General features: G+C 41.3%; 1 protein-coding gene and 1 non-coding gene across 4 annotated transcripts in view; both read left to right on the forward strand.

Annotated features, from left to right (window-relative positions):
- Nucleotides 1-27,056, forward strand: part of LOC126194703 (A disintegrin and metalloproteinase with thrombospondin motifs 16) — a 504,959-nt gene that overhangs the window by 361,820 nt on the left and 116,083 nt on the right. The gene's annotated exons all lie outside the window — the stretch shown is intronic.
- Nucleotides 20,748-20,819, forward strand: Trnaq-uug (transfer RNA glutamine (anticodon UUG)). The gene has a single exon. It is a non-coding gene; the product is annotated as a tRNA-Gln (tRNA).

Consider the following 27,056-nt stretch of genomic DNA (forward strand, 5'->3'; position numbering starts at 1 on the left):
TTCAACTTCTACGGTGCTTGGTCTCTCAAAGCACGAACTTCGTACGACTCACCCCTTTTGATCTATATTTATTAAATTTATTAATTCATCCATAAGTCCGCCCCCGTAGCCGACCGTCAGCGCGAGCGTCTCTCGTGTGCAGGATGCGGCTTGGATTACCGGTGGTACTGCCAGGGACATTTCCTTAGTGGAGGATTGGAAGGGCAGCACTCAGCCTGTGATGCTAACTGAGGAGCTGCCTGACTGATAGGTACAGCTTCAAGCAAGGAACGTCGACAACGGCCGGGAATGCGGTGTGCTGACCCCGCGCCCCTCCATACCACATCCCATTATGAATGCTTCGGATGATACGTCGGTCGGTCCACTACTGAGTGCTCTTCAGGACTTGATCGGGCGGCTTCCTATTCATCCATAAATCCTTCCGGATTCTGGGATACATGAAACGATTATTAAATATCATGTATGCCCCCCCCTCCTCCACCATACACACGTTTACTTTTTACTCCTAAGGGAAATTAAACAGTAATATCAAGTCCCTCATCGTACATTCACAGACAGAGCGAAAATGTCCCTAATTACCACTTTTTTACATTTTTTGCAGTAAGAAACTGAAAACACACTGAAATCGAACGGACCACAAGATAGAATCCTGGAGTTTAGAAATACAACCACTAGGAAGCATATTCATAGGTGTGGGAATTCTAATGACGTCACTACGTACAACCGGCTATAGCTTCTAGTAGCACTGCTGAAAGTGGCACCACTACAGTGACGCCACCGACAAATAGTTTTTCACATATGCATCTGCAGTGCCGCTGTGGTACGCCGCGAGCAGTGGCGCCACTTTAGTTGCTTGTGTGTTTTTATTCCCCCTCCCCTTGTCGCAGCTTCTGCGGAGCAGCAGTTTCGGCCAGCGCGTCGCTGCAGATCCCCGCAGTTCGCCTGCCCTTAATGACATCATTAAGCTACCGTGCCGCCTCACGGCTTTCTAATTGCCGCTAGGGCTGCAGCTGCCGTTCCGGCCTCTCTGACTCGTGGCCGGAAGTTGTCTTTCCGGAATGCTGTGAGATCGGCGGTAGTTATGGTGCGAATTCCTAGCGCAAATCTACTTCCGGAGTGAAACAGCGCGGCGATAAACGCTCTGCATTCATTCCCGCAATCACAAGTGTTCGGTTCCCGGGTTAAATACCCTGAGCTAAACGTTCGATACAAATATAGCTACAGCAGGTAACATGATAATTTCTTACTGCAGTCGCTGCTGATTCTTTTTTTTAAGTCTCCTTTTTCACAACTACACCTCGTCTTTAATGAGTTCCCTGAAGTACGTTCAATGTAACTTCAAATCTGTAACGTGAACCTAGAGTATGACAGACGTTCATCGAGATTGTCTTCTGTGGTTTTGTCACATAAGAATTGTGCTGCGTTTGTAATTCTCCAAATCAGTAAGTACTATAGGCACAATGTAACTTCGTAATTGTGTGGGGGATGTTGGGAGGCATCGCTGTTTTCCACAGACACTACTTTCGCAGGGCAAGCAGCTTAAAAAACAATCATGCATCAGTGTCTCTACAAAAACACAGGTGACTCTGTGCAGGTAAAGATCGTTTCAATAATTTTATGTAATCGACAGCTTGTTGCTTAAAATTGCACAATGCTATTAAAGTATGCTACTGTGACAGTAATGTCTGCTAACTAAAGATATCACCTAATGGAAGGAGGTCACTACAGGCCGACTTAGTACCAGGTTATACAGCACGTCTAGTACTATTAATTTCTCTAAAGATTTCTGAATGTAGCACACTTCCGGGTACGTTACGGATATCAGTAACATACATAACAGCTTATTATGTGACCAGGAATATAAACTAGAAAATACTTCACAATCCATATTAACTGAAAATTTCGCGATTTGTGACAGTAAACTGACATAGCATATTTACACAGTAGTAAACAGATTTGCATTCTCACAATTTATAAAGATAATGGTGTAGGCTTAGCATTGTTAAAACAAAAATTTTGGCAGAATAGTTTTTGAAGGCACGAATTCCTTCCCACGAGCTGTTCTTCTTAACCCTAACGCTACAAGTGTTGATACCGGAAGATAAATTATGGAAGCAATTTTGTCAAAACTATACTAGTAAAACTGCAGACAAGCCACGAAATAACAAAAGAAAGTTATAGTACTGGTTCTTCACTTTTTATATGGCTCTCGGAAACTACACGCAAACAAAACGCCGAAAGTTATTTGGTGAATTCCGGAGGTGTTAGGACAATTCCATCCTTTTCAACGTTAAAAAAAATTATGCCAGTTCTACAGCGGTTGGGCAAGATTAAGATGTGATAGAGATGACACCGTAAAACGTACAGTTGGGGGCAGTAAATGGTCACGTCAGCATTTAACACGGCCGTCACCTCCACTTACTGATGAACCTTAACTAAGGATGTTGGTACATCAGACCCCGATCCATCGAACAATCGTATGCTGAAAAGGGCGATTCTGACCACAAGAGTACAGTACGGCTCTGTTGCAGCACTTAAGTTAGACAGATATAAGAAAAAACCCTGACGAAGTATGTAGTATGCACCATCTCACTCAAATACGACTGGAAATAATCCACATTCTGTTTTGATAATTACCATCAGCGACCGAAATCACTACCAACGTTCTCTTAGTACAGCATTAATTGCCGGCCGCGGTGGCCGTGCGGTTCTAGCGCTGCAGTCTGGAACCGCGGGGCTGCTACGATCGCAGGTTCGAATCCTGCCTCGGGCATGGATGTGTGTGATGTCCTTAGGTTAGTTAGGTTTAAGTAGTTCTAAGTTCTAGGGGACTGATGACCTAAGATGTTAAGTCCCATAGTGCTCAGGGCCATTTGAACCATTTTGAACAGCATTAATTCTTACTCCGCTCTGTCTCTCTCCTTTTAAATTGTTTCTTCAGTACTGTAGATAAAACCACAAATCTTTAAATTACGTAAAGAGAATAGAGTTTCTGTGCTAATTGTGCAAATCCAAGGAGAGGTGTTTCGTATTCAGTGACCTTCTTGGAAGATGAATTCTGAAGCTTTCTGACAGAGCCAGACCAAAGAATAATTTATGCTTTTAACATTTTATCCATTACTATTTGGCACCTTTCCAGGTTCCCTAGTAAGAATGTGAAGGTATCTCTACTCTACCTCCTCTCTGAAGGGAAAAGATTCTTTATTTACCAAGTGAAAATCACCCATCTGTTCAACGATTTTCTTTTCTTTTTCCTGAAGTCTTGATGACAGTCGGGTCTTTATTTTAAAATGAGAAAGAGAAATTACGGTGTTCGAGATTAACAACACGCTAAAACTGTCAGTGCTGGAAGGCCGAAAGTTCTGTAATTGCTTATTCCGCTCTGCGATCGTGAACTTGCCGGTAATTGCATCAGAGACGTTACGGAAGTAATTCGGAAACAGTAGTATAAAGCGCTTCTGCAGATCACTCTTACTAGCGAAGAACAGAAAGGTATTAGGAGAAATAAAACATGTTTTAAAGAAATTCTCGTGTTCAATGAGGAAACTAATGCAACGATTTCCCTTCCTGGCTTTAAAAGGAACAGCCAGGAAAATTTACTTGCATACTGATGGTACCATAGTATTAAAAGAAATCCTCGTGATGGTTTTGATAACTTGCAAGAAATGACCTGACACTCTAGAATTACCGAGTGGCAAGGGACGAAATTTTCTGAATAAAATATTATGCAGTCAAGCACAATTTTCGTTCTTAAACCTGGGAGTAAGCAGTTTTTCTTCGATCACTAGTCTGTATTTCAAAACCACCGAAGAGTATTGTAAAGGATAAGATGTTGACACGATCGTGAACATAAAGATATTAATCAGTTACAGCTAACATATGGCTGTCGTTGCATCGTTGATCACTGGCGTTGAACTAAAAGTTAAGGAACACAGAACGCAATTTCTGCTTAATTAGTGTAAAGAAGTAGGCTGTAAATGACTTTAACATTCGAACAAAACAGTTACTCCAGAAACTTCATTGTATGTTCACACCTTTACTTTATTAAACAACCGATTTCGGTCAGCTTAGGATCCTCTTCAGGTTGTACGCTGGGGCGACAAAAGTCATGGGAGAGCGATATGCACATGCAGACATGGCAATAGTTTCTCGTACACAAGGTATAAAAGGGCCCTGCATTGGCGGAGTTGTCATCTGTACTCAGGCGATGCGATTATGGCCGCACGACGGGAATTAACAGATTTTGGATGCGGAATGGTAATTGGAGCTAGAGGCATGAGACACTCCATTTCGGAAATCGTTAAGGAATTCAATATTCCGATATTCACAGTGTCAAGGGCGAGGCGAGAATACCAAATTTCAGGCATTACCTCTCACCACGGACAACGCAGTGGCCGACGGTCTTCTCTTAACAACAAAGAGCAGAGGCTTTTGCGCAGAGTTGTCAGTGCTAACAGACAAGAAACAGACGTGAAATAACCGCCGAAATCAATGTGGGACGTACAATGAACCTATCCGTTAGAACAGTGGTGCGAAATTTGGCGTTAATGAGCTATGACAGCAGACGATCGTCACGAGAGCCTTTGCTAACAGCACGACATCCCCTACAGCCCCTGTCTTGGGCTCGTAACCATATCTGTTGTGCCCTAGACGATTGGAAAACCGGAGCCTGGTCAAAGGAGTCCGGATTTCAGTTGGTGAGTGCTGATGGTAGGTTTCGGGTATGGTGCAGACCCCACGAAGCCATGGAGCCAAGTTGTCAACACGGCACTGTGCAAGCTGGTTGCGGCTCCATAACGGTGTGGGCTGGGTTTTTTTGGAATGGACTGGGTCCTCTGGCCCAACTGAACCGATCATTGACTAGAAATGGTTATGTTCGGCTACTTGGAGGCCATTTTCAGCCATCCATGACTTCAGGTTCCCAAATAACGACCAAACTTTTACGAATGACAATGCGCTATGTCAGAGAGCAACAGTTGTTCGCGATTTGGTTGAAGAAGATTCTGGACACTTCGAGCAAATGATTTGGTCACCGGCCACTCCCGCCGGAGGTTCGAGTCCTCCCTGGGACATGGGTGTGTATGTTGTTCTTAGCATAAGTTCGTTTAAGTAGTGTGTAAGTCCAGGGACCGATGACCTAAGCAGTTTGGTCCCTTAGGAATACACACACACATTTGGCCACCCAAATTGCCCGACCTGAATCCCATCGTTCATTTATGGCATATAATCGAGAGGTCACTTCTTGCACAAAATTCTGCACCGGCAACACTCCCACAATTATGGACGGCTATAAAGGCAACATGGCTCAATATTTTTGCAGGGGACTTCCAACGACTTTTTGAGTCCATGACACGTCGAGTTGGTGCACTAAGCCGGGGAAAATGAGGTCCGACACGATATTAGGAGAAATTCAATGACTTACGTCACTTTAGAGTATAAGCAGTAACTTCCTAAGCATTACACACTAACTCCTCTTCCAAAATATGAAATAATAGTGGATCTTATGAATGCACAATACGGGAATATTCTGTATGGTTTCTTATTTGTAATACTATATAGCAGTACGTTAAACCTGTCAACGACAGTCTATTCAAAACATTAATTTTGAAGGTGTTTGACCCAAATTTAGTCAACTTCGGGTCATGTTGCAGGTACGTTTGTACCGTGGAACGTAGTGAGGAATGAAAAACATACCATGGTTCAATACTGTTATTAGGAATTTACTACGAAAGCAGATTCAAACGAAACGGAATTCTTGTGAGAAACAAGAGCTCCACGAACTAAAAACAAGCATAAAGGTAGCAATGCGAGAAGCGTTCAATGATTGCGAAACCAAGATCTTACTTGCTGAACTGTCAAAAAATCATAAACAGCTTTGGTCCTACGTAAAATGAAAGCTGAAATTGTAAATTCAGTCTTTCGAAATTCTTTCACCGAAGAAGATCACAAAACAGTTCCTAGCTACGATCGGTGCACATCTTCGAAAATTGGCACACATACGTATAACGAACACAGAACTGAATATCAGATTACGGTGCTCTGTAGAGGACAGACCACTGGGATAACCCGTTAGATTTGGTATCGACATGAGAAAGAACTAGGTGCTAAACCAGAAACACTTTATCGTACGCCGCTGGAGCAATGAAGCGTATCACGTGACTAGAGAAAGCCGGCCGAAGTGGCCGTGCGGTTAAAGGCGCTGCAGTCTGGAACCGCAGGACCGCTACGGTCGCAGGTTCGAATCCTGCCTCGGGCATGGATGTTTGTGATGTCCTTAGGTTAGTTAGGTTTAACTAGTTCTAAGTTCTAGGGGACTAATGACCTCAGCAGTTGAGTCCCATAGTGCTCAGAGCCATTTGAACCATTTTGACTAGAGAAAGGCAAAATTGTTTTCCATGTGTAAGAAGGATCAAAGGATCCGTACAGTTATGGACCTGTGTGTTGTAGGATTGTTATTTCGCATGTTTCAGTCCGAAGGGTAGCTTGATACAATTCTCCACACTAGTTTATCCTGTGCAACTGCTGCAGCCTATATTCTTTGTGTTTTAGAATAACGGAACACATTTTGTGCCCGTGTATGACTACTTTTCTAAAGTCCAAATGTCTCCTATGTATAAATCAACATGGTTTCTGCAAATACCGATTGCATGAAAATCTCGAGATCCAGAGAACAGCGTATTACGGAGCTTAGGCTGTTACCGAATCACTTAACTTCGGGAAACCCTTCGATCCGTCATGCACCGTTGTCTAGTAAACGAGTTACGCGCAGACGGAACATCCGGACAGATGAGCGACTGGACTGAGCGACGCCCTAGCAAACTAAACTCCGTATGTCATTCACAATGGGAGAGCGTCGCCAGAGGTGAGGGTAGCACCCAGCTTACTTCAAAGTGCTGCACTGCCCGACTACTGTTCAGAGATGCGTGTAAATGACTTGTGGGTAGCGTATGTAACTCTTTTGAGACTCTTGCGGATGTTCAGCGCCTGACGTGAAGTTTGGCGACTGATCCTCAACAGTAAATGTAATGTAATGCGCGCAAACAGAAAAAAAATCTCATCTTGTTTGCTTTACAACTTATGACCAAACACTTATGTTAGCAACAATCGTCAAGTGTCCAGAGAGATTTTAGGCGATAATGGACACGTAAATCTATATGTGTTAGCAAGCTGAAACAACGGAGGAAACGGAAAATATTCAACGAACAACTTCGTCACGGGTTCGTTTAGTCAGCCTGAGAGAAATTCTCAACAAACTTAGTGGTAGACACGACAACAAAAGCACTGTGCATTGCGGGGAGCCTTTAAAAAATTTCTCGACCGAGACCCAAAACGAGTAAAGAAAGGCACGTTGAAACTTGCTGGCATATTAAAACTGTGTGCCGAACAGGGAATCGAAACGAGAACTTTGCTCTCTGCTGAGACATCCAGGCAAGACTCAGGGCCCTCCCTCGTAAACTCACTTCTGCTGGTACCTCCCTCCTACACCGCAACTGCAGAGTGAACCACTCACTCTAAAAAATACAAAAAGTTACTTCCTCAAAATACATTTCGCGTAATGACCACGAGCCTAAAATCAGGTAAATGCGGGGCGGGCTTATACAGGGGATGTCGTCATCTTCTCTTCGCACGAAACATTCGCTAATGAAATAGAGGAAAAAGGGGGCTGGGGGGGGGGGTGATTCGGTATATTCGTGCCCTCTGCCATCCACCGTACGACAACGTGCAAGGTACAAACGTATATTAGTTCAGCCAGAAGCCATGCACTGTTTTTATATCGTTTACGTTGGATTGTGGTTTGGAAACTGCATGTGACGTAAAAGATAAATTAAAGCAATTATCTGTCTCCGTCACCTTTTATTTTCTCCCATGAAGCGTTTCGAGTGCCTATACCATCATCTTCAGGGGATCAGTGCATTACATTACATTCTTGTTTGCTGCATGTACCCAGTTTTCTGTTTTGAGTGTCATTTCGCTATAAATAAGGAATAATCAGCACTTGTTAATGTAATATGACAGTGAAATTACAAATTTGAATTACAATAAAGCTACGTACAATATGTTCCAGCAGGAAGAACGCTGAGTGTCATCATAAATATGCCTTTTCATTTTTAGACGTCCCACAAATACGAACTAGTAACACAAACAATCCACAGTGCGGATATAGAAATACAGTTCCCTATAAGCCACAGAGCATTCATTACCGGCTTAAATTGCGAATGAAAGATGTAGATAACAAATATAGAAAGGTTTAACACTTTACAATCTTTTTCCTTAAGAATATCGTTAATGCAAAAAAACTTATAAACATAGATTTCAGTATATTTATTTGTTCATATATTTGTCTGGAGTTTAGGGAGTCATTTAGGTCAGTCAAAGATAGTTAGTAGTAAAAGTTACTGTACATGCTTGAAAAGTTTCTTAAAAAGATCATGCGTTGTCACTGATAGGTAGCGCCCAAATTTTCTGTTATGATCAAAAGATACTACTATCTATTTCTAAGAGACATAAATAATGAAAAAAACTCCGAAATCCACTAACCGTTACATTAACAAATAACTGAGCTGAAAGTTTTTATTTTTCCTACTTTTAGTTTTTGATTTAACATTTCATTTTGCTTTCGGTTTGAAGGCCGTGATAACATTCTTAAGCAAAAACGTTGTAAGAGTTAAACTCATATATTCCTTATCTGTATCTTTCATTCGCAATGAAAGCTGGTGATTAATCTCTTTGACTTATAAGGCACTATATTTCTACTTCTGCACAATCTCTGGATTGATTATGCTATTAGTTTGTGTTTGCGGCACGGCTAAAGATGAAAACATATATTTATAAGAATACGTTGACAAATACTGACCGAGCGAGGTGGCGCAGTGGTTAGCACACTGGACTCGCATTCGGGAGGACGACGGTTCAATCCCACGTCCGGCCATCCTGATTTAGGTTTTCCGTGATTTCCCTAAATGCTTCAGGCAAATGCTGGGATGGTTCCTTTGAAAGGGCACGGCCGACTTCCTTCCCATCCTTCCCTAATCCAATGAGACCGTTGACCTCTTCCACCAAACCAACCCAACAAATACTGATCATACCTTATTTCTAGAGAAATGAAACTCAAAACAGACAACTGCTTACATCTAGCAAAAAAGAAGTAATGTAATTCGCTGATATATATGGAGATCAGGTGTACGCCCTCAAGACATGTCGTGGTAGAAAACAAAAAGTTATTGTTTTAATTTATATTTTATAGTGACGTCCGGTTTCTGTGTTGCTCGTGTGTCGTCAGATTCTTGTTGTTTTTATGTGCCTCGGTGTTACTATTTTTAGGACGATAATTTGTGAATCGCCATTTTGTTCCTACAGCGTGCCATGCAGGCGACAACGGCGTGTCACGAAGTGGCACATTCGCAAACTTCCGGGCTATCTCCACCGGCTGACATTTGGCGCGGGCAACGAGCTATCCTCAAAAGAAGACCCTCTAACGCATGGGTCGCTTCGACTCTCGCGGAATACCTTCTTCCGGCTTATGCAACACAAGATATAACAAACTAAGAAAAAAAGGAGGTTTGTCTTTCGGGAAGGCTCAGGCTGCATTTACAGCGCTGACTGTGACGCAAGAAATGTGAAACTGACTCGAGGTCATGACCTGACGGCGTAAGCGATGATTGATGGGCCGAGATAAACTCTCCGGTAGCTTGTGTATTACCAGCTCTGCGTGACGCCTAAAGGAACGTACTTTACAGCCTGCGCGTTATCAGCATAAAATGTCGCTACCGCTTCTAGCTATGGATCCTTTAAGAATAGTCGGTCCGAGTACACGATATGTGAGAAAAGTGACACATTGGTTAGGAAAACGGAATCGCTATCGGGTGGATCAGGTTAAGATCCCCGTCCTGCCGTCCAGATTTTAATGTCCGTTGTCTATTTAAATCGCTTAAAGCGAACTCCCGGGTGGTTCCTTTGAAAAGACAGGGCTGCTTTTCTTCTTCGGCGTTGTTCAATATGAGCTCGTGCTCTCTAGCAGCCTCGACTTCAACGGGCCTGTAAGCATCAATTTTCCTTCTTTCCTTCTTATACATTTCTTAAAGTCATGAGGAGGCACAGGATGTGATGTTCGGCCGTCGACTGCAGAAGCCTATGTGGTTCCTTGTTCTACGCACAGTCGTACTAGAAATGGCTCCCTGACACTCCTCATTCGAATCGGCGACTAACTAACTCGTCGATTGCCACGTGTGGTTGTATGGAGGCTACGTCAAGTCTGTTTGTCAAACACATGTGGTCATCCTGTGCGGCGGTTAAGAATGTTGTCTCTACGACACTGAAGCTAGTAAACCCGAAACCTTACGTAATTTCCGATATACAGTAAGCTATCAGTCTTGCACCGATTACTGATAATTTTAGTTATATGGACATTAGGCAGTGGTCCGAGGCACATTCCTCTGCCTAACGTTTCGACTTACAATGCTGAAAACACAACCAGAGGCTATAACGAGTCAGGGAGCAGCTCCAGTCTCAAACAACTTCAGCAAACCGAGCTGTTTACACGTACCAGCACAACGGTCACTTCGTGACGTCATCAGGCCGATGCCTGAAGACCACGGAGTCGCGACGATGTGTGTTACGCACCAGCGGACACCCCCAAGCCTCCCCTTCCGCCCGAACCGTACGACTTCTGCCACATTCGTAGCATGTTGTACGATATGGTGCCGCGGAAGGAACTAGGGATAATCAGCACCAATCCGATCTTCAGCCTTTAGGACTGGGAGCACATTTATCACGTCTCGGAGAAGTGGGTGAAGGAGGATTGGCAATCAGGCAGGAAGAAGCCTGCCCCTGAAGATCTTGCAGCCCTCCTCTACTTCAACAAACTGAAGAAGTAGAGTCATGACAGTTCGCCAGAGAGGTCAAGCACATCACCAGAGAAGATCAACAGTGATGTGTGTTAAGAAACTTATAGGTGGGAAGAGTTGGCGTTGTTTATCTGAAGGCATGTGCGGAAAAACGGGCTAGCCCTAAAATGTAAAATCTTAGAGGTAAGTGTTGCCATCTGTTGCTGGTTACGGAAACTAACAAAATTGACATCGGTCTCACACCCAGCAACAGATGGCAACACTTGTCTCTAAGTTTTTACATTTGAGGGTTAGCCCGTTTTTCCGCTCAAGTCTTCATTTAGTTTTAAGGCCCGCAATTTGTCTGATTTCAGTGACGTTCCTTTCCTGTTAATGTTTTTTTGTGATTTCGAGTTTCCATGACATCTCTTTACATCCTAGCATAGCATTGATAAAATCTTGATAGAACTGTCGATTTAGAGAAACTAACTTGGTGGTTCCCTGGTCCCAGTGGACGATCTTCTACCGAGGATTCATCTTTATTGCCCAAACGACAACAGCCCTTGTTTTCCTTAAGGAGGATGTTTTTTGCTTCTTTTTGTAGTTCCTATATAAATTTGACAACATGTGCAAGGGATTTTATATACTCCTGCTGTGGCAATCGCCGGGCGTAGGTCCTTAGCGGTGTTCAAATATTCCGGAACCTTTCTTGTTGGTTTAAACACTGTATCAATACTGTGTCTTGTGAGCATTCTGCTGATATGATCTGTGACCGTTTTTACGGATGGAAGAAAAACTTTCCCTTTAGATGGTTTTTTTTCATGAGAAGCTCCAGATCTTTTAGTGTGTAGTGACCTTTTTATGTCTTTGTCGGAGTACCCATTTCTTCCGACGGCGGTTCTTAAATGATCGAGCTCGCCCTGCGAGGACAGATTTCCTTAGCACGGTCCATCAATGTTTTTATCACTCCTCTTTCCTGCGTAAGATAATGGTAGGTATGTACGCCTCCGTAGCGCAGCGGTAGCTTTACCGCCCACCACGCAAGGGGGCCCGGGTTCGATTCCCGTCAGGTGACTGGGTGTTGTGTGTCCTTCATCACCATTCTTATCATCATTGACCCGCAAGTCGCCGTTGTGGTGTCAACTAAAAAGACTCGCAATACGGCGACCGAACCCCGACGGGGATATCCCGGCCGATAAATGCCATAGAATCATTTTTTTTTTCAATGGTAGGAATTTCTATGAAGGTATCTATCCATGTGAGTGAGCTTTCTGAAGACGTTTTGCCCTATAGTTCCGTCGGGTTTTCAAAGTACCTGTACATCCAAAATGAAATCTGACCTTCTTTCTCTTTTTCCACAATTCACTTTGTATTAGAATTAATATCTTCTTTTTTTTCTTCTTTCTCTTTCGCCTTTGTCCCTCCTCGGCGCAGGGTCGGCATGGTTATAAACACATTTGGCATGGTCAGTTTAAGGGGTAACCAGATGCCGTTCCTATCGCCACCCAGTTACCCCTCAGCATGGAATATACGTACCCCAACAGTCTGCGTGTAGCGTAATTCACGGGAAAGTTTTCTAAATGTATGGGAATCGTATAATTGAGGTGGGATTTGGTTACCAGCCCAGTATTCGCCTAGTATGGGGGGAAACCGCCTAAAAACCACATGCACACGGGCCGGCACACCGACCATCGTCGTTATCCGCCGGGCGGATTCAATCTGGGGCCGGCCACCTCCCAGTCCCGCAAGCGGCACTTTGACACGCACGGCTATTCGGGCCGGTTTATATTGGAATTAATATCATTCAGAAAATGTAGGAATTCTGAAAGACCTTTTTCTCCCTGAGGCCATATACTGAAAGTATCATCAACAATCGCTATCTGAAGGACTGCTACATCAAATTTTTTCCGTATCACAACTCGCTACAGCTGCGCTCAGTGGGTTCCCCATAGTCACACTGTCAGTTGTCTCACAGAATCTGTTGTCTCATTGAAAATAAAGCTGATGTGAGACGATGTTAAAAGAGATCTGCCATATCCTTTGCGAAAGTACTTTCCAGCTGTGATATCACCCCATTATAGGAACCATCGTAAATAGTGACACAACATCAAAACGTAACATCACTTGGGATCAACTTGAAAGATTTTAATTTTTCAATAAAATGGCCAGAATTTTTTTTAATACAATTGTCAGTTTTTCCTACAAACAGCGGTAGACGAGTGGCTAAGTGTTTGGCAGTTCCATAGGCCAGATAATCAATAGTGCTAACAATAGTCTTAATGGAATACCAGGTTTGTGAATATGGAGTAAACCACACAATCTTACTAACAAATCTTATGAGTTGATGAGATCCTCATTGTCAATGAGAGAAATCTAAGAGACTTTTATTAGCTTATTAATTGTCATAAGAACAGACGTTGTGGGATCTCCCTTAACGTCTCTTTATCTTTCTGGTCCTAATATGTCCTCAATTTTACTGCTACATTTGCACTGTAGCATTGCCCTTTTCTGCTGATATAATTCGAAAAGAATTGGAATTTCCATATCAGGGTTAAATTTTGGAGACCTTTCCTCTCACTTTTCGTTAAGGTAGTGCTACGTTGTTCGATTCTAAACAGTATCCTAGTTTATTCCATCATTATTTCATCTGCAGTTGATTTCGATAAAAAAAATGTATACCAGCTTCTATATTAGCAACAGTGTCTTCCGTTCGTATTCTAGGAGGTACAACTACATAGTTTCCTCTATTAAATTTTTCCTTCCTCTTGTAAATGATGTTGCAGAATCTACTTCTGTTTTTGTCCATACTACAGCCTCTAAGAATATGCAATACTTTAACATCCTGTCTATGAGGCGCGCATGTCACCGACGTGATAACGAAATTTGTACGTGATTTAAATGTAACATTGTTTGTTTACATTTGACGCTAAGACCAAAATTAAATATTACACATATTTGTCCTGATTCTACACAAGTACTTATTAGTAGCAGAAACTGTAAATACTGTCGCTGTTAAGAAATCGACTGCACCTAAACACACTTTGCAGCTAGGAAACTGCTGTTTGGCAAGATCTGGATCCTGGCTGCTCCCGAGAGTACGAGAATAGATTGTGCGGAGAGACGACAGAAATTGGTAAACCACAAATCTGGGCGGGAGTACACTACTACACTGTAACGACAATTTACTTCAGTTGGTAACGAGCCACGACATGCAGCCCCCCTATCCCCCGCTCCCTTGCCCCCCACTCTCTACTCCACTCACGTCCACGAAGTGAAAGTTGTGCAGAGTCACAGCACAATAACTAGGAAAATTTTAATATGGTCAGTACTGCCGTAGTCCATAGGTTTCATTGAATTCTGTAAGAAATACAGGTCAGACCACGCTGAAACCCGTCCATAGCACAATACTACTGATTTCAGACTATACAAGTGTCGAGCACGATTTCTGAAACGCCATCAATGTGATAAAACAAGATACCTAATTTCTCCGACCATGTGAGTCGCATCCAAGTGTCACTATTGAGGTATCGTTCTCTAAAGTCCAACGTGATTGCTCCATTTGTTGCTAGTGTATTTAGTGCTTTCTCCAGCTCAGTATTATACCTCTATTTTCTATTGATTGTTTCTGTTGTATTCCCTGTCTAACTTGATTATGTTTTCATATATTACCTACTCTGTTTCGGACTGTAGTAAATCAAATAAAATTTCGTTGTACATTTCAAAACGGTTACATACACAATTACAGGCGTCTTGGGATATCTCCACTATTACGATGGCAATAAAAAGTTTAAAACTCCCAACTTTATCTTTCTCAGTAAAGTATTCTGATGGTTTACGCAAATGGATAACGGTTGCCAGTCAACAATGGTCCAACTTATATATGCGTACTCTTCAATGTATTGTACAAATTGCGTTTAACAGGTTTTTGTATTAGTAAAAGATGCATTAAGTTGCAGTTCACGGATCAGTTGTTGGCTAGAACATGCAAGTCATTTCCAAAGCGCTACTCAGAATATGCGCAAACATGGTCTCGCCTTTCCACAAACTGAAAAAAATATATAGAAACGAGTTGTGGAGTGTGTAGTGAAGCTCTACAGATTCAACGATTTAAATAGCAACAGAAATCTGCCGTCTGTTAGTGGAGAGGCCACTGCTAAGAAAACGATTGGTAACGGCAAATTAATGAGAGAAAATGATAATACAGGAGTCAGCGATATGGACGAATGGATTTTTCGAATCAAGTAATCATCGCAAGGGAATTGCTCTCACGACAGACGCGGCAGTGGCACATCTGTGACCTCTGGGAGGGAAAGTTCCCCCAGCTCGTCCCATAAATGGCTCTCCCTGCGCGGCGGCAGTGCCTCGTAATTGCCTGAAGCTCTGGCCGCTGTGTGACGTGGCATTTCGCAGCACCAGACCTGGCATCTCTGTTCCTGGGCATTAGCCGCATCTGCCGTGTGTCTAATGGCGGAGGGCAAGCCGCGTCTCGACGGGGAACAGAAATTTATGTTGACGTTTATCGCAGGTTGCACGAGTGATCAACATTTCAGGCAGAAAAATCTTGCAGTTAAGGCTCTGGACTTTTTTTTAATGCGTAAAAATCTTGCTTCTGCTTGTACACATGAGCTGTCTGGCAATGTTCTCACTGTAGCTACCCCAGAGCGAGATGGTGCAGTGGTAACTCACTGGACTTGTTTCCGGGATGATGGCTGTTCAAATACCCGTCCGGATATTTTGCTGTAATTTTCCTAGGTGGCTAAGGCGAATGACGGCATTGCGCCTTTGGAGATTTACGGCCGATTTCCTTCCTTAATTGTTTTCGTCCACGGGACGTTAACATTCCTTCCCTCGCTTCTTCCTTTTTTACTTTAACTCCCCCACAAGACAGGTATCTTCGGCTCTTATACGAACTGAGTACAGCATCCTTGGATACTTCTTCTGTCCTTTTCCATAAGTTATGAGCAGCGAAATTTGCTATTATCACAAATTTTCGTTCGTCGCGAAACTTTTGGACATCAAAACTTTTCGCGACCGTTGTTTATTGACAGAGAAAACTTCGCCACTTGCATCACCGCCTGACAGTACCTTACTATTTCCATAATCGCTGTTTGGGCCTTCTGAGCCGGATATTTTGAGAGTGAACGTATCCGTTCAGTAATGCACCAGCAAAAGCAGCCGACGTTAGATAAAAGTTTTTCTCGCCTTTCCAGTTTCACGCAGCACATAATAACAAAGTCGGTGACAGAGATATTGTCTTTCCTCATTACGTGCTAATGTTGAGAGCAAAACAGTAGCTGACTGTCCATTTTGATTCATGACGCCTACAGCAAACCCAGAACATTCTCGCAACTTATCCAATTAACACTACTGTACGACATGCTGCCACAAGCGTTGTCCACAAAAACATGCCCTGTTCACAACGATCGTCGTGCTTCAAAACGAAATTTTTGATGTTACTGACAATAAAGTACTAATATATGTTCGGGAGTGACCTTATTCTGTCTGTTGTAATCCACTGTCGACAGAATTAAGTCCGAGTACATAACAAGCGGCAGTGGGAGAGATGAAGCGATATTAATCGTGTTCCTTCTACGCGGAGCCTTTGAAGATGTACACGAAGTGGTTTTATTTCACGGGAGATTTAGGTAACTTCGGTCAGATCTCATCGAATGTAACATCAAGCAGCGAGTCTCGTATCGCAAAATCAACACAAAACCAGGGAATAAAATGCTCCTTTCTTGGTGGTTAAACATAAAAACGGGAAAAATATCTGTAAGGATGTAATGGTTAGCACACTGGACTCTGAATCCAGCGATCCGAGATCAAATCTCGGTGGGACCTATCGTTTTTATTCCATTGAACGGATGTTACTGACTACAAGCACAGAAACACGAATTTAATAGATACTAGTAGTTATCTTCTAAGCGATATGTAATGCTTTGTCTGAAGATGGATTTAAGTCGCGTACTGTTACATTTGTATAAATTATTCCCATACAGTAACTATGGCTGCTTGCAACGTTTTGCTCCTTGTTACATTTCCAAAGTCGGAGAGATCTCAAACCGTTCTAGATAAAAATATGATGCGTTTTCTTTCCTTATAAATTTCGGCCGATTTCGACTCTGACCATAATGTATTGATTATGAACTGCAGATCAATGCGAAAGAAATTGCAAAAAGATAGGAAATTAAACCTGAATAAACTGAAGGAACAAGACGTTTATGAGAATCTGAGAGCACTATGGAATGTTGGACTGAAACAGGGGAAAGGAATGTAACAGAAGATGAATGGGTAGCTTTGAGAGATGAAATAGCGAATGCAGCATACGATCACATAGGTAAAAAAGATAAAGCCCAGTAGAAATCCAAGGATACCATAGAACATATTAAATTTAACTGACGAAAGGAGAAAATATAAAAGCGCAGCGAATGAAGCAGACGAAAGGGAATATAGACGTCTAAACAGGAATGGTTAGAGAACAAATACAAGATGCAGAAGCATGTACAGTATACCTGCGGGAAGATAGGTACCGCCTATAGGAAAATCAAAGAGACCTTTGGAGAAAAGATAAACAGCTGGATAAACATCAAGAGGTCAGCTGGAAAGCCAGTATTAAGCAAAGAAGGGAAAGTTGAAACGTTGAAGGAGTATAGAGAGTGTCCTTATAAGGGAATAAATCTCCGGGCAATATTTAAAAAGATACAAGAAAGTAGATGAAAATAAGATGGGAGATATGATACTGCGAAACGAGTTTGGCGCCCGCATCTCGTGGTCGTGCGGTAGCGTTCTCGCTTCCCACGCCCGGGTTCCCGGGTTCGATTCCCGGCGGGGTCAGGGATTTTCTCTGCCTCGTGATGGCTGGGTGTTGTGTGCTGTCCTTAGGTTAGTTAGGTTTAAGTAGTTCTCAGTTCTAGGGGACTTATGACCACAGCAGTTGAGTCCCATAGTGCTCAGAGCCATTTGAACCATTTGAACGAGTTTGGCAGAGCTCTGGAAGACCTAATGGAAAAAAATTCCCATGGGGTAAATGGCATATCTTCAGAATTATTGAGATCCTGGGCCAGCCAGCCCTAGCAAAACTATTACACCTGCTATGTGAGGTGTATGAGACCGGCGAAATACTCTCAGACTTCAGAATGAATGTAATTATACCAATGCCACGGTAGGCAGGTGTGAACACTATCGAAGTATCTGCTTGATAAGTCATGTTTGCAAAATATTGAAACGAATTGTTTACAAAAGAATGGAAGAACTTGGTCAGGCCGACCTCGGGGAAGATCAGTTTCGGTTCCCGAGCAATACAGAAACACGCTCTATGATACGTATTAAGATTAGTGATGCGCCCCAGCTTCGTACAGGTAGCGCTAAATATCAACGGCCGGACAACTTATCCGGCGTAGCGCTAATAGATTCTATACACAAATCTTCCACGTGAATCAGTCTGTTATCGAATACCGCACCAAAGTCCGTACAATAGTTCATGAGATTAGCCTTCACATACAGTCATGAAAACTTGACGGGGGACTTTATGTGTGGAAGATAGGTTGCAAAAAGGGAAACCTATGTTTATAGCATTTGTAGATTTAGAAAAATGTTTTTGACAATGTTGACTAGACTATATTCTTGGAAATTCTGAAGGTAGCACGGGTGAAATACAGGAAGCGAAAGGTTCTTTACAACTTGTACAGAAACCGGACTGCAGTTACGAGAGTCGAGGCGCGTGAGAGGAAGGTAGTGGTTGAGAAGGGAGAGAGACAGGTTGTACCCTGTCCCCGATGTTACTAGTCTGCACACTGAGCAAGCTGTAAGGGAGACAAAAGGAAAAATTTGGAAAGGGAACTCAAATTCAGGGAGAAAAATGAAAATATTGATGTTGGACGATGACACTGTAATTACGTCGGAAACAGCAGCTGACTTCGAATAGCAGTTGAACGGAATGGATAGTATCTTCAAAAGAGATTGTAAGATCAAAATCAACAAAAGTAAAATTACGATAATGAAATGCAGTCGAATCAAATCAAGCGACGCTGAGGGAATTACATTAGATAATGAGAAACTAAAAGTGGCAGAGGAGTTCAGCACTTAAGGCACCAAAGCAGCTGACGATAGTTGAGGCAGAAAGGAAATAAATGCTGATTGGCAATAGCTAGAAACATATTTCTGAAAAAAGATAATTTTTTTAGCATCGAATATAAATTTAAGTCCTAGAAAGTCTTTTCTGAAGATACTTATTTGGAGTGTAGCCTTACATAAAGTGAAACATGGACGATGTACAGTTGAGACAAGAAGAGACTAGAAGCTTTTGAAATTTGGTGCTACAGAAGAATTCTGAAGATTAGACTGATAGATCGAATAACAAATGAGGAGTTACTGAAACGAATTGGGGAAAAAATAAATGTATGGCATAAATCGAGAAAAATATGCGACCAGTTGATAGGACACATACTGAGGCGTCAAGGAATTGTCAATTTGGTTATGGAATGAAGGGTAGGGGTAAAAATTGTAGAGGGGGACAAAAGCTGTAACACAGAAAGCATTCAGAAATGTATGTGGGTTAAGACCACAACAATAACAGATATTTGTTTTAAATGTGTAAAAACAGATTCTATCTTAGGACAATATGTAAATAAATTGCGCTATACGGAAGCCACTTAGTGCATATGCAGCACGTCACGCTATCTCCATATTATTAATACTCTGCTGTGTTTTCAGAAAATAATATTGCAGGACGTTAGGGCTGTTCTGTGATGGAAAGGCTCAGTCATATGACAGATGAGACAAAGAAAGCAAAGAGATTACCTACATCCTTGAATACAAAAATGTTGTTTCTGAAGGGAGATTATACATTTTATGTGAAAATTTATGTTCGCGAAATTATTATTAAATCTACATCAAGTTACCTGGGAAACGAAACATTTTTAATTTTTATGAATTGTCTTAGACACTGAATGTCGCAGCCAACAAATATCGGTGCTGCTTTATTTATTTTCATATAGAAACATGCTAAATTAAAGCTTTTGACAAAGCTAACTTTTATAGGTATCACTAGAGATGTAAGAGGCTGTGCTGGCTTTTAGTTGGTGGCCATGGTGAAGACCCCTGACATTTCACATAAATGTATAAAATAAAAGTGGACTGTGGTATGTTACTGAGTACGGAACAATGGAACTTGAAATTACAACACATCGTATAGAATACGAACGAAATAGACTCATTTGTTTCCGTTTTATAGTTTTTGTTATTTAAGATATTCTTTAATTTTTTGTACACAATACAACAATAGAACTTCAGAGTATTGAGGTTGCGTAGTAAGACTGTGCATTGTATTCTAATCATTAGCCGATAAACTATAAATACAATTATCCCAATATACAGGTGTTCTGTTAAAACCGACTGCGAGGAAGAAAAGCAAACAATACACTGTTTGAGTGTACAATTTTTGTTTAAAAGCATGTTATATACGGACAAACGATATATGTGAGTTTGTCTAATCGTTTAAATGCCCAGCTATTGTAGTATATCCAACTGCGAGAAAGAAAACGATACCGTGCATCTTCGCAGCGCTGCACAGCATTTTGTTTCTCGCGGTCGGTTTGAACAGAAAACTGTATGGTGGTGTTCAAAAAAATATGCAATCTATGTCCGTTCGAATGTTTATTAGTGTGTAGTGTTCCCCTTTTTATTATCGTTTATTAAATTCTCTAACGGTAGTTTCAATCTTCAGTGTTTAATGTGAGTGATTTAAAGGTTGTTTTCTGATAGCTAGTGTGGTTTATTTTATCGGAGTGACCGTTGACCGAGTCGGATGTACTTGTCTGTTAAGTTCTCCTTATCTTTTCGTTACAGCTGACTCAACCGATAGTAGCAGTCTGCTAGCGCACAGTAGATAGTTAGATCTTGTATCAGGTAACTTATTTTCATCATGGTCCCATGGTGTAATGGTTAGCACTCTGGACTTTGAATCCAGCGATCCGAGTTCAAATCTCGGTGGGACCTGCAGAATTTTACATTTGTTTACTGCAGTCTTAATAACAAAACCGAAATATAATGTGACGATAACAGCTGAAACTCATACATAAAGCGAACCGAAATAGATTGCAAACATATACCAAATGCTAGTGGCAAAGCGCATAAAAAAATCCATTTAGTAAAACTTTATACGTTACTTTAGATGAAGGGCTTACAATATTCCAGAATGCTGATTTTCGTTTGTACATTTTACTGCGACTATGAAGTGCTGAATTTTTGTCGGAGCTCCCACACTAAAATAAATCGACACCTGGATTCCTAATTCTCTTGATGGAGAAAACAATATCAAATGAAACAAGTTTCACTAAATTTATCTTCGTGACTGCAGAGGTGAACGCTGTTGTGTTGGCAGGTGATAATTCTACCAGAAAAATAACTAAGTAGCTATTTATGTTGCTGAAAAATTGTTCCTGTATGAACTAGCTTCACTCCTTACACACTCATCTTCAGACTGAAAACAGATTACATTTTGAACACAGTGCAGATTGTCGCGGAAGGTGGTGCATTCTATACTACAGTTAGTCCCATAGATATGAATAACTTATTACCAGTGTTAGAACAAGAATGATTGTGGCGCAACCTTTATGGGCATTGCCAATGACGGAACAATTGATGATTCCCTATGAACAATTTCATGTTTATTTCAAATTTGTAAACAAATAAATCCGATAATTTTGTGAATCGATTTTCCTCTGTTAAAAACGAGACAAGAATATGTAGGAGGGCTCTATGGCGTGCTGTCTAAAACAGTGCTGTCTAAAACCACTATTGAATACATCATTAGATGATGATACCGCTGTGGATTGTGGATTTAATGGATTGCACTGTGGATGGCGCCACCTGCGTTCTTCGTTTATTGTGTTCTTCTCAGTACGATGCATTTTCAAGAATGTAAATAGTGAAATACTGAATGTGTAGCACTTCTCAATAATTAAACGATAACTCTGGGGAATAAACTGTTTACGAAGCTATGAAACGTTTGCAAAGCTCACATTCAAAAATGTTGATTTCCATTTTTAATTCGTACTCTGCGAAAGACGCAGGATACCCACTACAGTCACTGCGTATCCTATCGACGATGTAGTGCCTCTCCCCTTTCTCGACGTCTACAGATGCTACACAACCAGCAGTGCCGCTGTTACTGTCTGAGGAAGGCAGCCAGCAGAAGCGGCTGCTGCCAGACGTCTCCCGCACCGCCCTTCCACAATCCGAACCGGTTATGCAGAGGGCATTCCCACGTCCGATTTGTTTTCACGCCCTGTGCAGAGATGTGAGGGTTACAACACAAGTAAACAGTCTATTGAATGATTCCTAATCACGCTACAATTTCTCATCCATCTAGCACCAGTCGCGTGTACTTGTCTGTTAAGCCCACAGTCTTTCTAGCTATCTCAGCTTATAGTAGCAACCGCTACTTCATTGTAGATAGTTAGGTCTTGAATCGAGATGCTACAACTCATCGTGGTCCCATGGTGATAGAGTTGTATTACACGTGATAGTGACATGGGGAATAATGAGACACTGTAAATAATGTTTGACCTGGAGGAAGTGCGTGTTTTTGTAACAAAATGGCTCTGAGCACTATGGGACTTAAGTGCTGAGGTCATCAGTCCCCTAGAACTTAGAACTACTTAAACCTAACTAATCTAAGGACATCACACACATCCATACCCGAGGCAGGATTCGAACCTGCGGCCGTAGCGGTCGCGCGGTTCCAGTCTGTAGCGCCTAGAACCGCTCGGCCACCCCGGCCGGCGAGAATAATATCAATAATAAAATATATGAAATGTTTTAATATAGTCATAGTAAGTAGTTTACATCAGTGCGTAGTACGTCTCTTTAGCATAAATTTCATGAAATAGCAATTCATAAAAATATATCATGTGAAAAGCACTTGCCTAAAATTTGAGAAGTACGTGTTTCATGAAACTGATTTAAGAGCTATAACAGCAAAAAACAAAACTCTTATAACGCCGTAATGCCAGGTGAAATAAATGGGTAAATAAATAAAATCTACGACGAAGAGGGTCTTTCTGGAGAGCCTGTATCCTCTATGCTGTTCATTCATAGTAACGAATTAGTCCGGCAAGTGCAAAGATAAAATTACAATGTAGAAGCATTTCACAAACGTTTCAAAACACAGATTGGTTCCATTCGGATCAACATATGCGCTGTACTTATCCATAACTGTATTCATAATACGGTTTACAGTAACAACGCTAATAGATGTTACTGCATGTTGTAGACATTGACAATAACAGAAAAGTATGTCATTTGTTTACTGTATTCTGTGGGTCGTTCGTAACTGCAAACAGCTTGCAGTAGAAGAGATGTGTTTCACAGTATCGAAGATGTCAAATGCTAAGGCATGCATTTTAGAGTCCATGCTCAACGACATTCTTTTCTTGTTGTGGTCCATATTATCATCTCTCCAAGTATGGAGTACTCCTACTCCTTGCTTCTGCTTTACAAGGCAACAACTCTACTCCGTGAATAAAAAACCGACAGCAAAGTGTTTCACGGTGTGCAAAAGGCGCTGGCATGTTTATTGATAGAAGAGGAAAAATTCAGTTGTGTCATTTTTTGCTTTTCATGCGTTAGGTTTATATTTGAAAACTGGTTTGACAACAGTGCATGCGTGTTCGATAGAGAGAGTGTGTGTGTTCGTGTGTGTTAAGGCTGGAAAAGGGTTGAAGAGTCTCGAAATGGCCTCTACACGTTCCAGTTTACCTGTAAGGTGCACCTGTACAGGTTTGCCTGTTTGTGTTTTCCCGCACAGACGCCACAGTACACTCTTGAGGTCTTCAGCTTTCGGTTATGAGCATAGCTTCAACTGAAGAACACCTGTTGTCCACCAGTTATGTGTAAGCACCTTCTCGCTTTCCTTTATTGTGGAGCTTCTATTTCCAATTTATCAAGTTGAAATGAATTACGCAGTGGCGTTGTTTCCTTTGCCATTTCCCACGTTGGCAAACGAATATATTATCTCAAAAACAGGACACTACTAAAAGTACTGCAAATTAACACGTCGAAAGCATTCACACAACTCACTAACTTCTCGCATGCCGACGCGAAGACGTAATAAGGTGAAGCGAGAGCTGCAGTTCTATTGAAACTGCCGGGCTGGACTGCTTCCACCAGACATAAACATAGCTTTCTGTCGGTTCCCACCGTGTTGCCACTTTCGCTGCGAAAGCATTGTGCCTCCGAGTTCTCAAAGTGCGAAACTTTTCCGGGAGCTAATATTTTTGCGTATTCCAAGAAAAAATATAGCTGCAGCTTTTATTAAAATTAAGAACAAATTTCCCACACGCTTAGAGACATTATAGGATTAGAATCCTATAATTCTTTATTTTTATAGGAGATTTGTTACAAATTAAATACTGAAAAAATGTAAAAGCTTATAAATGGCAAACGCAATGCGATAGGAAACTGTGGAGAGGCAGATTGGCTAGTGAACTTCAGTAATAAACGAAAAATGTACTGCAATGAATTCAACAATGTTCAAGGTATGACATGACAAGTTCGAAATCGTTTCTCAGACGGGAGTATTTCATCTATTTCAAAACAATTAAGATAACTCCGACCCTAATTAAAATTAATAACAGATTTCTGACATGCTAAGTCGAAGTGGAAGTGGAAAAAGCAACAGACAAAGTGAATTGGTGCAAGATCTTCAAAATTCTGGGATAATAGAAGTAACCTACAGCGAATGACGGATAATACACAAATGTACAAAAAAAACAACAGGGAATAATAAGAATGGTAGACCAAAAACGAAGTGCTGTTATTAAAAAGTATGTAAGAGAGGAGTGCAGTCTTTCGCCCTTACTGTTCAATCTATAAATCGAAGAAGCAACGACGGAAGTAAAAGAAAGATTCAAGACTGGAATTAAAGTTCACATTGCTATCACCACTGAAAATAAGGAAGAACTACAGTACGTGTTGAATGGAATGAACCGTCTAATGAATACAGAATATGGACTGCAAAGAAGAAAGACAGATGAGAGTAACGAGAATAGCAGAAATAAAATTAGCGATACGCTTAGCATCAAAATTGGGACCACGAAGTAGACGAACTTAATGAAATCTGTTTCCTTGGAAGCAAAAACCACATCACGGAACTATGCAAGGAGGACTCAAAAAACGGACCAGCGCAGGCGAAGAGGGCATTCCTGGCCAGAAGAAGTCTAGCAGGATCGGCCTTCATCTGAGGAAGAAATTTCTGAGAATGAACTTTCGGAACACAACACTGTGTGGCAGTGAATCGTGGACTGTGAGGAAATCTGAAAATAAGAGAGTCGAGGCGACTGAGATGTAATGTTATAGACGTATGTGGAAAACATTGACAAGGAGAAGGGACAGGGTAATAGGACATCTGTGAAGACATCGTGGAATAACTTCCGTGGTACCAGAGGGAACTGTAGACGGTAAAAACTGTATAGGAAGACAGAGACTGGATTAAATCCAGCAAGTAATTGAGAACGTAGGTTGTAAGTGCTGTTCTGAGATGAAGACGAATCCATGACGAGCCAAAGTGACTTTACAAATACCTAAAATAAAAAATAAAAAAACGCCAGTTTGAGGATTTTTACACGGTTTTTGTTAGCAGACAGAGACTTCGTAGAGAGTCTATCGTGGCGCAGAGGAATAGCAGGATTTGTCGAAGTGGAAAAAGCAATAGACAAAGTGAATTGGTGCAAGATCTTCAAAATTCTGGGATAATAGAAGTAACCTACAGCGAATGACGGATAATACACAAATGTACAAAAACAACAGGGAATAATAAGAATGGTAGACCAAAAACGAAGTGCTGTTATTAAAAAGTATGTAAGAGCGGAGTGCAGACAGCACCCGTCGCGACGGCCCAGCGTAGGATCTTAAGCGCCAGGTGTCAAGTAATTTGATTTTTACGGCAGATATAACACAGGCGCAGGAGATCCGATCACAAGATCCGACCTGGACACCTGCGAAGATAGAAACAATCGAATTTCGATTCTTTTACGGCTGCCTCTACGGTTGTGTTCCTCTGCACATTTTTGTCGGCATACACTTTCCAGTTCACCTCTACTGTCACCCGTTCAGGCACGCTTCACAGATATATTAGAAGTAACCTCAAACTTTCTGCAGATGGTGCAGTTATGTGTAATAAGTATTGTCTGAAAAATAGCTGCGCAAATATTCGGGCAGATCTTGATAAGATTTCAAAGTGGTAGAAAGTTTGGCAACTTGCTTTAAATGTACACAAATTAGAAATGTACATTCCACGATAAACAGAAAGTAATATAAACTAACATATGAAGACAAGTCGTTGTTACCAAAAATCTCGAAAGGTTCTTGACCGACTTACTTCAAATTTTTACATAATACTCTAATAAACATTCGGATACACACAGGCTCCATATTTTTAAAATGTATCGTACATAAATACGTATACTACATAGAGGGCCAACACCGTTAGCAAAAATCCCGAAAAATACTTAGTCAATTTACTTCAGATTTTTACACGGCACTCTAATAAACATTTGGACGGACAAGGTTAGGTATTTTTCTAACATATATAGTAAATATATACATATCACAAAACATGTAAATGTTGTTAGCAAAAATCTCGAAAAGTTGTTGACCAGTTTTCTTTACAGAATCATGGACAGTGGGAATATATATATTTGTCAGCAAAACTCTTCAAATTTCTTGACCGACTTAGTCAAATTTTTACACGATAATCTAATAACCATTCAGAGAGCTATATATATTTTTAAATAACAATGTACGGTTTTTATGTTAGAACCGACTGACTGTTAGAAAGGAAATGCTGTGCTGGGCAATACTTTGAAAACGTGCGATTTCGTTTTCTTTGTCGCAGCTACAGCGCTTTTAAACATTAAACAAATTGTTTCTCCCATATATTTGTCATTACAAAAAAATTTTATACACAACTATGTAATGTTTTGTGTTTTTCTTCACACTCAGCTTTAGCAAAAACATAAAATATGTTTTTCATGGCTTATCAGCTTATCACAATACTATTACGGAATCTGAATCGCCTGAAACTTTGTAATCCAACCCGTTAGCAGATTGAAACTACGCGACATACTGTCACTTAAGCTGCTATCCTCACAGATCCAGCAACAGCAGAGGCCTCTCATGTCCTGTATACCAATGATCCCCATCAGCTTAGCTATTAATTTTAAGAGACTTCAT

The sequence above is a fragment of the Schistocerca nitens genome, chromosome 7, assembly GCF_023898315.1.
Source record: "Schistocerca nitens isolate TAMUIC-IGC-003100 chromosome 7, iqSchNite1.1, whole genome shotgun sequence".
NCBI classification, from domain to species: Eukaryota; Metazoa; Arthropoda; class Insecta; order Orthoptera; family Acrididae; genus Schistocerca; species Schistocerca nitens.